The 13393-nt window shown below is 45.6% G+C and overlaps 1 non-coding gene across 1 annotated transcript; it reads left to right on the forward strand.

Moving 5' to 3' along the window:
• The first annotated feature begins 12970 nt into the window (after nucleotides 1-12970).
• On the forward strand, nucleotides 12971-13127 carry LOC142847471 (U1 spliceosomal RNA). Its single transcript, XR_012910221.1, has one exon. It is a non-coding gene; the product is annotated as a U1 spliceosomal RNA (small nuclear RNA).
• Nucleotides 13128-13393: the final 266 nt, after the last annotated feature.

The following is a 13393-nucleotide window of genomic DNA, read 5'->3' on the forward strand; positions in this document are numbered from 1 at the left end:
AGTGAACTCCTTGGCTCGCCAACCAGGAATTAGAATCCTTTCTTTTTGATCTGTGGAGAATAGAAGTATTCTCTCCAGGAAAAGTCACACAGTTTCTGCCTTGAAAAATGTTTTTTTTTTCTCTAGATATACGGCCCCTGTCATACATACTTCATGACAATTCAAGTGAGGTCAAACCTCTCTAAGTAAGGATAGAGAAACAGAAAGACAAGAAGTACCCAGAAGGCCTCACCCTCTGAGGAGATCGTGGCATGTAGCTCGCCCTCCCAGAAGGCCTTGGCATGTAGCTCACCCTCCCAGGAGACCGTGGCATGTGGCTTGCCCTCCCAGAAGGCCTTGGCATGTAGCTCACCCTCCCAGGAGACCGTGGCATGTGGCTCACCCTCGGGGCTCCTTGTTAATTCCACAACATGCCAGTACCTTTCCTCATTGCTGTGACAAAGGAACGCAATGGAGAAAAGGTTGAGTTGGCTCAGTTTCAGGGTACAGTCCTCTGTGGTGGGGACCATGGTGACAGGAATCTGAGGAGGCCCTCGTGCTGCATCTGCAGTTAAGACTCAGAGAGGGACAAATGTCGTAGCTCCGCTTGCTTTCCCCTTTACATCCAGTTCAGCATCCTGGCCCTGGGATGGAGCCACTCCAAGTTAAGGCGAGTCTTCCCACCCCCCAATAACTGATCTGGACGTGTGCCAAAGGCTCTGTCCTAGGCAATCCTAGAACCATACGCTGACAGTTTTAACCATCACACACACGTTCCTTGTGAGAGCAACGGTGGTGACACCCTGTGTATTGTAGTCGGGAACGGCCACATCCCAGGCTAGCCACTCACAGTGTACAGTGTACTCTTCACCAGCCAAAGTGTTGGCTCATGGATGGAAAGATGAGACTGTCAGAAAATGCCCTGGGAGTGACATGTGGCCATTGCTGGGACTGCCAAAGCATAGGACATGAGCCTGTAGTATTAGCACACCAGGTCCATCCCATGAGAGTCCTGGACTAGGAAAGAAGCCAATTCAGGCAAGGTGACTCACACTTATAATCTCAGCACTCAAGAAGCTGAGGCAAAAAGATTGCAAGTTTAAGGCCAGCCGTCCTAAATAGCAAGATCCTCTTTCAAAAATAATAACTAAGTCATGGTGGCACAGGCTTTTAATCCCAGCACTCTGGAGGCAGAGGCAGGAGGGTTTCTGAGTTCCTGGCCAGCCTGGTTTACAGGGCAAGTTTCAGGACAACCAGGATTACATAGAGAAACCCAGTTTAAAAAAACCAAATTGAACCAAACCAAACAAAAATAATAGCTAAATAAAATGCTTTACAAGTGAAAAGCAGAAGCTAAGATGAAGCAAACTGGACTGGGAGCCTGGGAGACGTAGCTGCAGTGTGTGCTCTGGGTTTGACGCTTGGTTTTACTGGGTGGAGCAGGTAAATACTTTTTGTTGTTGCTTTTGTTTTGGCTTTTTTGCTTGACAGGATTTTTGTGACATAAATGTTGGTCGAATGTTTGACATTGCAGTATGTTCAGGGGAATATGTTCAAGACATCTATTGTGCTGCATAGCACAGCAATGGTACTTAACGGTGAAACTTTGTGTTGAATGAGTGCTGAGTGAGTGGATGAACGGTCCCATAATGCAATGGTGACCATGTGAGGTGCATCACTTTAAATTTAACTAGCTCATAGTACACACACACTTTAAAACAGTAGGTTGTGCAAGTAACTACTATTTGTTAACTTAAAATAAAATAAAATGTGTGTGTGTGTGTGTGTGTGTGTGTGTGTGTGTGCATGCACCAGAAGTCAAGATCAATGATCTACATGGGAAGTAGAAAAAGACAAGATCTCTTGAGTAAATTGGGAGCATGGGGATTATAGTAGAGGGTATAAGGGGAAGGGGAGGAAGGGAGAGGAGTGGAGAAAAATATATAGCTCAATAAAAACAGTTAAAAAAAACAAAGTCAAGGTCAAGATCTCTGTGGTTTCTCTCTACCATATTTGTTTGTTTCGAGACAAGGTTCCTCCTAGAACTGAGAGTTCATTGATTCCGCTGTGGCCAGCAATCCTCCTGTCTCTATTTCTTTGCTGCCTGGATTACTGCTCAGATTTTCTTTATGTGGGTGTTGGGGATCTGGATCCAGATCTTCCTGGATTTTACTGTCCAAGTCACCTCCCAAGTCTTCCCAGTTTACAATCCCAGCTGATAGTCAGCAGCTGAAGTGTCCTCCTTGGGGTTGCGTTTGGAATGCTCATTCTCTGTCCAGTGGTGCTTTTTGGGTGTGCTCTGGGACCTCTAGGCAATGGACCCTAAAGTAGTTCCCTAGGTTCAGACACTGGGTAGTTGCCTCGTCCAGTTTCCTATCTCATTCTGCCTGATCTGCTGTGATATGGACAGTGTCCTCCACGCAGGCTCACTGGCGGAAACGGAGCCCTGCCTTCCCCTCTTTGACAGACTGGAGGCTTCTGCGCGGTGAGCCTGAGTAAATCCCGGTTCACCATGGTGTTTCTCTCAGATAGGGCGCTCACGCTGTATAAAATGAATGGATATGCTCACAGTCAACAATCTATAGAGCCAAAGAGCAGATCATCTTCGATTTCGAATCTTATCAAAATTTGGATAAAGAGAGGGGCTAGAGGTGGGATGCAATGGTAGACCCCTTGGCTAGCATCTTGAAGGTGAGCTTGATCTCAAGCACAGGAAATAAAACACCTTAAAATGTTAGGAGCAATTTTTAAGTCTCCTGACTGAAACAAGGGGTTTTCTAAATGTTCCGTCTTCCATATCCTTTGTATTTATTTGTTAGTTCATTAAACATTTACCCAGAAGGCCCTGGGTCTGGCACTATGGGCACTCCAAAGATGAATGACCCATGGATCTTAGTCCCAAGGGACTCACACACTGATGGAGAGTCAATGACCCAGATTACAAAGGCCTCTAGGCCCATAGTCCCTTCCTGTGAAGACCAAGGACAAAGGAAAAACTTTGGCTCGCTGCCATTGACTTGGTATCTGACATGTGGTAAACACTTAATGACTGTTTGTCAAATGACTATATGAACCAGGAAGGCTGAAGCCCGAGAAGCCCACAGAAGGAAGACTCTCGAGATTAGAAAGTTGGTAGACGATTCAATGATGCTCAGGATTCCTCCTCTGACTGCCGCCCCTGTCTCTCTGGTCATGAAGGAGAGATGTGGACCCCCAATGGGTTTAGACTGCATTTGGCAAGGGGTTAGAAAATGCACCGCAGGCCACACCCCACTCCAGGCAGACGTCCTGGGGTTGGGGTTGCACTAGTTACTTGCCTTGTCCCTGAGACAAAGCACCTGCCAAAGCAACCTAAGGAAGGAAAGTTCTCCTTGGCTAACACTTCAAGGGTATCATTCTACCACTGTGTGAACATGGCTCAAAATGGAAAACTCCAAGAAACTAAGACAAGAGTCTTGTGACCCCAGATTCTTCAAAACCACAGAATTCTTCTTGGATTAGGCTTCCATGCCCCTCCCAGGTGTATCAGATAGGAATGGGTTTACTTACGGTTATTCATCATGGCTGGCTATTGTTATGTGTTCATCTGTCTCTGTGGAGAAACATGTTTCTGTCATAGGCAGCCTGTCTACCATGTGCAGCTCACCTCCCTTATGTGACATTTAACTGAGCCATACTTGGGGAAGGCACTGTGGGAGAGGTTGGGGGGGGGAGGGCATCTGGGAGGTACTGGGGGAATAAGGAAGGGGAGAAGTGTTGTAATACTACTTCCAAGTAGATTTAAAGCTGGGTGGTGGTGGTGGTGCATTCCTTTAGTCCCAGCACTCGGAAGGCAGAGGTGGGCCAATCGTTGCCTACAGAGATAGTTCCAGAACAACCACAGTTACACAGAAAAATCTCGTCTTGAAAAACAAACAAACAAAAAGTATATTAAAAAAATAAAACTTAAATTAAGAAAGTAGACTGGGAGTATTACTGAGCGAGTACAGCTCAGGAGTCAGGAACCCGAAAAGCCGCTGTTTCTTCAAGATCTTTAGCAGACTCGGCTCTAGGAATTCTTTCCAGTCAGGAAAGACAACCAGGGTTTATTTTCTTGAAGCCACAGAGGCCTTTTCTACCTTCATCAGAATAAAGTGTATTGTTCCTCTTACTTCCCTTTTTGTGACAGCCTCATTTCTGAGGACAGACCATATTGTGAATAAGTTCTTTCGTCGTTCCAAAAAAACCATGTGAACTTGTGTGACCTTATATCTGGGTAGTCTGCAAACTTATCGTCATGTGTAGAGGCCTGCAGATGCTTCTTTATTTCTTTGGTTTTCTGTATATACTTGTTTTTTTTTTGTTTGTTTGTTTTGTTTCGTTTTTTGAGATTGGGTCTCACGCCGTAGTCTTGCTATCCTGGAATTCACTGTGTAGACCAGGCTGGCGTGGAGGAAATCCGCCTGCCTCTGCCTCCCGAGTGCGGAGGTTAAAGTAACTGTGCCCCACTGTGCCCCAGCGCCTGTTTCTTGGTGTATGATGTAATGTTATGGTGACAGGTGGGTGGCTGAATTAGGAGGCCAATGTGGTCAATGCTAGAATTTAGAATACCTATGTAAACCTTTATTAGGGCTGGTTCCTTTAACCTGGGCGTCTGTGCGCCATCTGAGACTGTAAGAGTGTCTTAGTCACTGTTCTATTGCTGTGAAGAGACATGAGGACCATGGCAATTCTTATAAAGGAAAACATTTAATTGGGGCTGGCTTACAGATTCAGAAGTTTAGTCCATTATCATGGCGGCAAGCACGGCAGGGTGTAGGCAGACATGGTGCTGGAGAAGGAGCTGAGAGTTCTATATCTGTATCAGCAGGAACAGGAAGAGAGAGATACTGGGCCTGGCTTGAGCATTTGAAGCCTTAGAGCCCACCCTAAATGACACTTCCTCCAAGGCCACACCCGCTCCAACAAAAGCCACACCTCCTAATAGTGCCGCTTCCTAGGGGCCAAGCATTCAAACACACGAGTCTATGAAGGTTATTCTTCTTCGAACCACCCCAGAGAGTTAAGATGAGCTTAAGTTTTAAGATGAGCAAGTTTGCCGTGTCCGTGACACCCCAGCTAAGGGAGAACCATGCGGTTTTGTGTGTTTCTCCCTTGAGCTCTGATGGGTCCCAAGTACCTAAACCATGAACTGTTTTCAGTCCTTGCACCCAGAAGGGTGCCTGATGATTGTAAGCCTTAGCTCTGGAGTAGCCTGCAGGTGCCTAAGGAGTGTCCACCTGGGGTTGTGTTTGGAGCAGTCCTGAGTTAGAAATGGCTTCGTGAATTAAGCAAATGTCTCTACCTTTGTAAGCTGGGGCCACTCACTCTTTGGACTGAGTGTTATCAGTCTACAAGGCTGTCGCGAGATGTAAGTCAGTCACTAACAGCAGAATGCCAGTGCCGCCCAAGGTTACCTGCCTGTAACGACACATTATATCGACTCCACGAGGAGATACCGCTATCGTAGGTTCCATTTGTTTTTTCATTCAAGTGACCGTGATACTCACAACCCTAGATGGAGTCTGTTGACATTCCTTAAGGAAAACAGGGTGGGGAAGGTTATTTGACTCTTGCTTGAGATCTCTGCTAGTCACTCCCAAACCTCCCTGCCAGCTGCCATGGTGACAGGTGGTGGCTATAGTATGTAATGTATGGAAAGATCACAGAAAGGGGGCTCCATCTATGCCCCTATGGGGATTTCATTGTTCATTGTGATGGTCATTCTTGCCTGTCTGCTTGACTGCATCTAGAATGAACTAAAACTCAAAAATGGAGGGCACACCTGTGAGGGATTGTTGCTTACTTTGAAGTGGAAAGATACTACCAAGCCGGATCTTTTAAGGTGGGAAGCTACGCCTCTAATCTAGGCCATTTGAGCTGTGAAAACCCACCTCTACTCTGGGTCGCACCTTCTGCTGGAGGCCTCTGTAAGGACATGGAAGAAGGAAGCTTTTGCTCTTTGCCTGATTGCTCTCTCATCTCACCAGCAAGTCTATTCCTTCACTGGTATTAGAGCCCACTTCTTCAGAAGTCCAGAAGTTATATATAATAAATTCTATATGTGTATATGTGTGTGATTGATATCTATAGCGCTCTCTCTCTCTCTCTCTCTCTCTCTCTCTCTCTCTCTCTCTCTCTCTCTTTATTCTCTAAGTTCTGTTACTCTAGAGAACCCTAACTAATACATTCATGCTGAAGTGAGAATTTTTGGTGATGTGGCTGCTTTGGCATCCTCCATGCTCCTGTAAGTAACCCCTCATTCACGCTCTGGAAAGAAGTCAGATAAACGCCTTGGGCAAATCAGACTGTGGCGGAACAGCTACTTTGGCCTGCTACTGGGTTCTGTCTGGGATGAGTAGATGCTTGCTCATGTCTTCCTAGGAAAAGTTCATGTAGCACTACTTGCTATCTTTGTATAAATATTTACTTCTTACCTTTTTGAGACACAAAATCACAAAGCATGGTGTCAAATATTCCACAAGTCATCTCTAGCCTGGACCCCATGTATATAGAGTTGCAACAGGCAAAAGTCAATGGGGTCAGATGGTCTCATTCTTATCTTGGAGCCTCAGTGTCTTGGTTTAGGACATTATTATAAATATTTGGCAGCATGTATTTGTCAAGGAAATAAACTTGATAGACACTTTTCAATCGGTTGATTGTGATCCTTGTTTGTACACCCAGAAGGAGTCTTCTATACACTTCCTAAGGCCACCCAGTGTCTGAAAGCAGCCCATAACCAACCAAAGCTGAATGTCAAAGAATCAGTGTTGGAGAAGGTGCCAAACCTCAAGGGTGGCTAGCTGATGTTTTGTTTGTTTTTGAACTTAAAACACTCTACTGAAAATAAAACATCTCTTTGAAATATTCGTAGAACTATCGCTGTGAACTCTCTTTACAGCCTACTATCTGAATTATAGTCGCAGTCTTGTTAGTATATCATTGCCATGCATAGAGAAAAGACTGGGCCTGCAGAGATGGCTCAGCAGTTACAGAGGACCTGAGTTCAGTTATCAGCACCCACAATGGCAAGTGCTTACAGAGGACCTGAGTTTTGTTCCCAGTACCAACATTGGGCAACTCATACAACGTCCTGTAACTCCTGTTCTAGGGAAAGGTATGCCATCTTTTGGCCTCTGTGGGCGCTGCATGTGCTGCATGCATTATATCGACTCCACGAGGAGATACCGCTATCGTAGGTTCCATTTGTTTTTTCATTCAAGTGACCGTGATACTCACAACCCTAGATGGAGTCTGTTGACATTCCTTAAGGAAAACAGGGTGGGGAAGGTTATTTGACTCTTGCTTGAGATCTCTGCTAGTCACTCCCAAACCTCCCTGCCAGCTGCCATGGTGACAGGTGGTGGCTATAGTATGTAATGTATGGAAAGATCACAGAAAGGGGGCTCCATCTATGCCCCTATGGGGATTTCATTGTTCATTGTGATGGTCATTCTTGCCTGTCTGCTTGACTGCATCTAGAATGAACTAAAACTCAAAAATGGAGGGCACACCTGTGAGGGATTGTTGCTTACTTTGAAGTGGAAAGATACTACCAAGCCGGATCTTTTAAGGTGGGAAGCTACGCCTCTAATCTAGGCCATTTGAGCTGTGAAAACCCACCTCTACTCTGGGTCGCACCTTCTGCTGGAGGCCTCTGTAAGGACATGGAAGAAGGAAGCTTTTGCTCTTTGCCTGATTGCTCTCTCATCTCACCAGCAAGTCTATTCCTTCACTGGTATTAGAGCCCACTTCTTCAGAAGTCCAGAAGTTATATATAATAAATTCTATATGTGTATATGTGTGTGATTGATATCTATAGCGCTCTCTCTCTCTCTCTCTCTCTCTCTCTCTCTCTCTCTCTCTCTCTCTCTCTCTTTATTCTCTAAGTTCTGTTACTCTAGAGAACCCTAACTAATACATTCATGCTGAAGTGAGAATTTTTGGTGATGTGGCTGCTTTGGCATCCTCCATGCTCCTGTAAGTAACCCCTCATTCACGCTCTGGAAAGAAGTCAGATAAACGCCTTGGGCAAATCAGACTGTGGCGGAACAGCTACTTTGGCCTGCTACTGGGTTCTGTCTGGGATGAGTAGATGCTTGCTCATGTCTTCCTAGGAAAAGTTCATGTAGCACTACTTGCTATCTTTGTATAAATATTTACTTCTTACCTTTTTGAGACACAAAATCACAAAGCATGGTGTCAAATATTCCACAAGTCATCTCTAGCCTGGACCCCATGTATATAGAGTTGCAACAGGCAAAAGTCAATGGGGTCAGATGGTCTCATTCTTATCTTGGAGCCTCAGTGTCTTGGTTTAGGACATTATTATAAATATTTGGCAGCATGTATTTGTCAAGGAAATAAACTTGATAGACACTTTTCAATCGGTTGATTGTGATCCTTGTTTGTACACCCAGAAGGAGTCTTCTATACACTTCCTAAGGCCACCCAGTGTCTGAAAGCAGCCCATAACCAACCAAAGCTGAATGTCAAAGAATCAGTGTTGGAGAAGGTGCCAAACCTCAAGGGTGGCTAGCTGATGTTTTGTTTGTTTTTGAACTTAAAACACTCTACTGAAAATAAAACATCTCTTTGAAATATTCGTAGAACTATCGCTGTGAACTCTCTTTACAGCCTACTATCTGAATTATAGTCGCAGTCTTGTTAGTATATCATTGCCATGCATAGAGAAAAGACTGGGCCTGCAGAGATGGCTCAGCAGTTACAGAGGACCTGAGTTCAGTTATCAGCACCCACAATGGCAAGTGCTTACAGAGGACCTGAGTTTTGTTCCCAGTACCAACATTGGGCAACTCATACAACGTCCTGTAACTCCTGTTCTAGGGAAAGGTATGCCATCTTTTGGCCTCTGTGGGCGCTGCATGTGCTGCATGCATAAACTCAACAGGCACACACATACACTTAAATTATATATAAATATATGTATTTAAAGACAAGAAATATGTGTCCCACAACAGGGAAATGATCTAGGAAATTGAAGTAGACTTTCACAATGACCTTTAGTAGCTGTTAAAGGAGGAAATGCACAAAGATGATAAGAGGAAAAAGGGAGACAAAGATGAGAAACATATAAGGATATCAAAGGAATGGAAGTTGGTCCAGGATAAAGGAGGAGGGGGTCAGTGAGAAGGGAGAGGGGAAAGAACTAAAGACAGAGCAAGAAGAGGGGCGGAGGGAGGGTCAGGGACAGCATAGAAAGGATCGTGATGGAGAGGAGATGAAGACAAGAGAGAGTCAAGGAGAGGGAAGAAGCCACGGTCCACGTGCTAGGCAACCGCAGCGTGACCAGGACCAGAGGAAGACCTTTGTGACATCAGCGCTGTCTGTGCTCCGGGTGAGCTGACACTGAGGGCATCTTTCGGTAATAGGAGAGGCTCCAGCCAGCCTTAATGGCCTCTGGGCCTCTGGGATGAAAGGGAACTGGGTAGCTGCCATGTTGGTGGGTGGATGCCAGGCTGTGCTCAGATAAATACCTCATGCCAGACTAATCCAGAGTCTGAGCCAGACCAAGGAGGTCTCAAGGCTGCTGACTGATCTGGATCAATCAGTCCCAGTCTTCCCCTGCCCCCTTCTCTGTAGAACCCAAATAGCAGTCCCACCCTATTACAGTCAGAGGGAAGCAGCCTGTGACGGTGATGTCATTCAGCCCTTTGCATTCTCTTTGCTGGTGTCTGAACCTTGCCTGGAACCATCTGTCTTCAAAAAGCTCACAGCGTGGTTAGGCAGTGATAGTCAAGCATGCTGCTTGTAAGATTAAGCTGTGTTCGTAAGGAAATAAATACTGCATCTCCTTCAGACGTCAGTGACTCAGTGAAGATGAACTGAATGGATGGTGGACGGGTTATAGATGGATGATGGATGGATGGATGGATGGATGGATGGATGGATGGGTGAATGGGTGGATGGATGGATGGATGGATGGATGAGTTGATGAGTAATAGATATTTTGAAGTTCATGTTCTGCTGTCACAGAGGCAGAAGGGTTATTCAGGGATCAGCTCAAATACAATTTTCTGCAGTAATGTCTGACTATATGGTACTGTAGAGGAAAGGAAGTGCTCCCCAGGGAAATGACTTTGGCTGCTGTTCGTTCCTGGAAACTTAGTGTGAATGTAGCCATGTCATCGGTTTCCGCTGATGATTTTGAGCCACATTATCCCTCTTGCATCCCTCAGGGAAGTCAGCAGAGTCAGCATGCATGGGTATCTCCATTTGTAGAGGAGGAAGGCCCTGGAGGTAGAGCAGGTTCCCTGTTGTACCACACTGGAGTATTCAGGCCACCTTTGGAACGCAAGACTTCTGGTGGCAACTCTGTTCCCATCTCCTGTCTTTTTGGCTAGGCGACAGCTAACACAGGGTGTTTGAGGCTGTTGATGGCTTCAGAGGTTAAAATTGACGGGTGGTGGCTATGGGAGCTACGTCCCAGCTCTGATGCAGCAGCTATATGTAAGCCATCTCTTCTAGTTATCACAATTACTGTATGAAAGGGACTTCCTTTCCAGTGCTGGGGGTTGGACCCAGAGCCTCGAGGATGCTGGGTAAGAGCTCTATGCTTGGCCACATTTTCAACCCACATGAGAGGACTGTGTTGTTAAGGAAATAGGCTCAGACAAATCAAATGTGCGTGTCCCCAGTCAGAGCTGCAGACATCAAAGCTGTCACTCCTTGCACTGCCCTAGTCGTCACCTGAGGCCAGGAAGAGAGCAGACAGGGTGTCAGTCTCAGGATTTCTCCAACAAGCTGCAGTTTCTCTGCACCGTGGTGGGAGTGGAAGTATCCCAAGACTCCAGATTCTTGTGCTCAGAGGGAAAGGAGGCCATTACCACACAGGAGTTTCCACTAGTTAGAGACCCAGATTCCTGCTAAGGATCTGTTTAACAGTCCAGTGAAAAACAAATAATGAAGCTCCAAGAACAGCTCGATGCTCCTGGGTTGGTGGTGGGGGGGACTACAGTCAGGGTCTGGCAGTCTTGAACATAAGTGCTTACTTGCGAGGAAGACAGGGGACAGAGCAAAGAGCAGATGCCACACCCATGTCAGGAGATGGGATGTACTCATCCTGGCTATACCACTACTCAGGAGGTCTAGGGCAGGCTGGTCAATTTGGCTGCCCCCCATTTTCCCCATGGTGCCCTACGAGAGTGATCTGGATCTCATGCTCTCATCTGAGAGCATGGCCCGTGTCCACTCACCCACTCACTGCATGTGGGGCCAGTTAGTGACTCTGAGGGCTCATGACCCACTGAGATCGTGAATTCTACCTATCAAGCGTGTGGTGGCCCACTCTCTGGTCACACATGCCTGTGTCTTCATTTGCCTATGGCTCATCCAGTACCTGCTGTGTCTGTGCCTAAAGGAACTGTGGCAATGGCTGCACTGTCCCAGCCCCAGCAGACTCTGTTCCTTCTGCCCAGTTGGCCCCTATTACTCTCAAGAACTCATATGCCTTTAAAGTCCTTGCACTGGGACATGGCCAGTGCTGAAGAGGGCATTACAGCTCTATCATATACACCCCAAGATCAGGCACAGCCAGTTTTATAAAAGAAACATTGCTAGATATAAAACTCCAGATTAAACCCAACACGTCAGCACTGAGAAATCTCACCATTCCACTCTCACCAATAGACAGGCAATTCAGATAAAAAATTGATGTTATGTATCAAGTGGACCTAAAACATCTCTAGAACATTCTATCCAAATACCAAGAACACATATTCTTCTCAGCAGCCCATGGAATCATCTTTAAAACACACCACATATTAGAACTCAAAGCACGCCTCAACAAATTTTAATAATAGCCCATATTCTGTCAGACCACTATCAAAACCTTTAGTCCACTAAATTAGAAAATCTAAAAGAAGTGAACAAATTTCTTGACACATATGATTTACCAGAATTAAAAAAAAATGAAATAAACAATTTAAGAAGATCAAGAACTTGGGATGAGATTGAAGCCACCATAATCTTCCAAGAAAAGAAAGTCTGAGTCCAGATGGATGCAGACAGAATTCTCCTCGACAGTCACAGAAACCAACACCAGCGCTAGTCCAATGATCGCACTATAGGAGGGCAGGAAGACTTCCAAACGCTTCGTCTGAAGCCCGTTACCAGGCCTCCAAAACCAGAAGACTCAGGAGCAGCAACAACAAAACTCTCCCCGACGAGTGCCCACGCGGTTTTCCGAGTCACACCGAATTGCCGAATTTAAGATCGCATAAAGTTCCGGCCGTGGTATTTCCGGCAGCCTGGCCATGCTCACTGGGTCTTTCATTCCGTGCTTTGCTCCAGCTTGTTTTCCATAGTTTTCTTCTGTCTCCGCTCACTTAGGTTTTCTATCCTGCGCTGTTCTCGTTGTTTCCTTCAGCCATTTGTGTGTGCATTCTTGGGCTTCAGTCATTGCCCAGGTCCTCTGTAAGTGCATCCGGGCTTTCACTTTCCCCTTCTTTATAGTCTTTGAACACACTGTCCATGATTATAATCGTTATTTTGAATTCTGTATCTATTTCATGTAAGTTGCTCTCCTTAGGGACATTGCCATAGAGTTGGTGGTTTGGGGGTGGGGGACACATGTCTGTGGTCCATCGCAATGTATTTGCCAGCCAACATTTTTTCTTAATTTACAGATAGTGCAGTTCCCAGACGCCATAAGAATTTAATACCTCAGTTTCCCACCAGGTGGCGCTCCAAGGCTACCAAGAGCAGGTTCCACTTGCTGAGGCTAGAAAAGGGTTGTGTGTGCTTTGGTGTAGAGGAGGATGGGCAGAAGAATGTTTATGTATATGTATGCATATATGGGCATATACTTTTAAAATTGAAAATAGATTTTTTTCATACAATATATTCTAGTTATGGTTCCCCTCTCCTAACTCTTTCCAGACCCTCCCCGCCCCTCACTTAGCCACACCCACAAGCTTTCTTCCTCACTTTCGCTGGAAAGCAAACAGGCAAACTTCCCTGGCAGGGGAGACACCGTGATCATGAAGGTGGTTTTCCCAGGTTTATCCCTTGCCCCCCGGATGTGCTGACCCCTGTGATTTCCCCAAGTTTGAAAAATTCAACTGCATAATTTGTGGTAGTGGAGTCTGTGTTCACGCTCTTCCCTGAAGAGCGCAAATAGAAGGAAACAGGCATCTAAAAGATAATTATAATAAAACAGAATAAAATAAAGCAAACAAAACCGATCAGGACAAAACAACACACAGAAGAAAAAGCACAAGAGACACATAGAGATAGACACGTTTACACACACAGAAATCCAGTAAAAACACAAAACTGAAAACTATAATATTAAAGCAAAAGACCTGTGAGGTTTAATAGAAAAGATAAGCCCAGCCTAACCATTGTGAGACAAAAATTTCTAAAAACATCA

Source organism: Microtus pennsylvanicus, chromosome 3 (assembly GCF_037038515.1).
Source record: "Microtus pennsylvanicus isolate mMicPen1 chromosome 3, mMicPen1.hap1, whole genome shotgun sequence".
NCBI classification, from domain to species: Eukaryota; Metazoa; Chordata; class Mammalia; order Rodentia; family Cricetidae; genus Microtus; species Microtus pennsylvanicus.